Here is a 3,226-nt window from a genome sequence, read left to right on the forward strand (position 1 = left end):
AACAATGAAAATGCTCTCCTCTAACTGATTACTGCTCATCACCATGGAAACCTTTGATCTCTGGACACGTTGTTAGCTCAAATATAAATACCTGTGTCATGGAACACGATGATGTCATAACTCCAACTGACATGCTCAGAGCACCAGACTTCAGATAAAGGTTAATGGTAATGCCCTCAACAGCTCTACGTCAATTTAATTAAGTATGGGGTGTCATCATATGCCGTTTCCATGGCCATAAAAAACGATGTCGCTATAACTCCTATGAAACTATTCAAAAAGTGCTCAAACTTCACATGTGTGCTAACAGTCCAGCCGTGACATTACATTACATTACATTACATTACATTACATTGCATTTAGCTGACGCTTTTGTCCAAAGCGACTTACAATAAGTACATTCGACCAGGAAGACACAACCTTGAAGAAAACAGAATCATATAAGTATATCAGGTTTCATAGAGCCAAACATTTCAAGTGCTACTCAACTGGCTTTAGGTAAGCCAGTCCTTTATTAGTATATAAGTGCTTCGTTAATCGTTCTAACGCTCGAAGTGGAGTCGACATCTACGGGACAGTTTTGAGATTTCTTCAAATGCCGTTGCCATGGCAACACAATGCTCACCATGAAACACGGTTTTCTCATAACTTCAGTGAAAATGCTCCAAACGGCCCAAAACTTCACATGTTTGGTAACGATGCAGCCATCAACGCATCTAAGCGTATTATGGGATGTCATCAAATGTCGTTGGCATGGCGACAGATCATTCACCATCAAGTTAGTTCAAAAGTTTGCAGTTCAAATATTCTGCTGCTTTTCCTAGCCTTTTTACTTTCTTTTCTTCTCTTATCACACATTCAAGCCCGTAGTGTTCATGTATAATTTCAATCTAAATTATTCACTTTCTTCTTACACATTACATTTCAGAATAGCATGCAGTTTAGCGTCAGCTTTTCGGCATAAAGCATTCCCACTAGCAATCTTCAGGAATTACATTCTCTAGTTAACGTCTTGTGGTTTTAGATATAGTTACATACTATTTAGGTTCTCGGTTGTTTGTCGATTTGACTGTTTAGCGCAGTGTAATTGTGTTTATTTAGCTAATTTGTATTTTAAATATTCAATTTAAAGGAATGGAATACATAAATAATATATATATATATATATATATTTATATATATATATATGTGTATGCTAACTGAGCGAGCATGTCAAGCTAAGAGCAAATATATATGTATATCTTAGCTTGACAGATGGAACAATGCATGTACTCTAATTTTTACAAGAATCTGATATTGTGTAAGTTTTAAATATTCATTCAAGGTGTCTTGCACATTTGAATGTTTATTTATTTAAAACATGTATTAGTTACTATACTGTAGACATGTAGGCCTACATATGTATAATTATATTATTATTTTAAGTGTGGTTTAAAGTAAACTTATATAAAGTTATTTGGTTGAGCCAACCCAGGTGGATGCAATCAGGTAATTAGGACAGAGCCTCTGTTTTTAGATGTGTGGCCATGCTGTAAAGGCCTGACTGATTTAAAATAAATGATCACATCTTATCTGTTAAGATGAACGTTTCATTTAAAAGGTTTTTATTTATTTGTTTAAGGAGGGACCCCAGAGCAAAGGGCAGGCCGAGCAGACCACCTTCTCCCGCCGCAGGCAGGATCAAACTCTCGGCAGCTTCCCCGGTGATGGGCTCCGTGTAACAAGTCCCCTCAGTGCGGGGAGCCGCGCCATGCCCATACTCCCCGTTCTGCCCAATCTGCACCACGGTGATGCTGCTGTCATCGCTCGCCTCTCCTCCGGTGGTGCCCTCGGCTCCCTCCGCCGCCTCACTGCCCAGCACACTGGACATCAGTGACACTATCCCGTCGGGGGTCACCAGTCTCTGGCACTGTTATTTTGGGGGTCGCGGGCTGAAAAGTCTCACCATACTTAATCCAGCACAGCACATGGTATCATATATTGTACGACATTGTAATTTTTGAATGTTGATATTTATTCGCTCATATCCTGTGCCTTTTCACGCAGACAATAAAAGTGAATTCTGAAATGACAAATAGGTTTATGTTTCAAGTTTATTTGCATTAAAAACGTGTTTTTAAACCCTTCTGTTCAAAGTTGATATTTTGTTTCTTAAAAGATTAAAGCTTTAAAAACATGCTGTTTGTCATTTTTAAAGTTTGATGGAAGAAATTAAAGTATAGGTCACTGACGTGGAGCTTTAGGCCTGCAATGCTTTAAAAAGAAATGTTTTAGTTTCAGTTTTGAAGAGTGATATGGATGATGAATTCACAAATTAGTATGAATAATCTTAAACAAGGCAAGGCAAGTTTATTTATATAGCACTTTTCAACACAAGGCAATTCAAAGTGCTTTACAAAAAATGAAAGACATTAAGAAAACGGCATCATTAAAAAGAAAAGCTAATAAAATAAACATTAAAAGAAAAAATACATGGATAAAAGTTACAGTGCAGTCTAAGAACAAGATCTTGAGCCATGATGCCTGTTTTTAAAGTACAGAAACATTCAGAATGCATGACGATTCCTTCAGAGGTTTTGTAATAGACCCCTAGTACTCTTAATTTATAAAGTAATAATAATAAATGTGAATGATTGAGCTCATTAGTGGCCTGACTGGCCCTCCTAATTTGGTCTAAAAAAAGTCAATGATGATCATTGCGAAGGGGTGTCCAGCCCATATCTATAATATACCAAACTACAGGCTAATGTGAGATTCAGAAATTAGTTAGTAAAAATCATGTTTTCATGTTATAGTAGGCCTACCTTACATGAACCTGTTTGATACCTTAATGACCCCATGATGTGATTATTTATATCTTAAAACCTTTAACAACTATATTTAGATGTTCATAAATATCTACATGTATGTATAAATACATGTGTAGCAGTTAGACAAACATGTACTAACAAATTAAAAATAAAGTTTAGTAAGCCCCCTTTTTGTTTTAATGTCTTATTAATTAGACAAAATGATTTGTGCTGAAAGTCATATACTGTTGTGCCTCAAACGGATAGACTAGGTTATTAATTAATTTGGCTAATAGTTGCTTAAAATGCTACAATAACATTTGCAATTATTTTTTAATCTGCCATGTACGGTATCAATGTCTCTCAGCCACCGTAGTGTCGTGTCAGGTGGGCGTGTCGTGTAGGGGGCGTGTCATAGCCTTGTAGTAAAACTGTCC

Source organism: Gymnodraco acuticeps, unplaced genomic scaffold (assembly GCF_902827175.1).
Source record: "Gymnodraco acuticeps unplaced genomic scaffold, fGymAcu1.1, whole genome shotgun sequence".
Lineage (NCBI taxonomy): Eukaryota > Metazoa > Chordata > Actinopteri > Perciformes > Bathydraconidae > Gymnodraco > Gymnodraco acuticeps.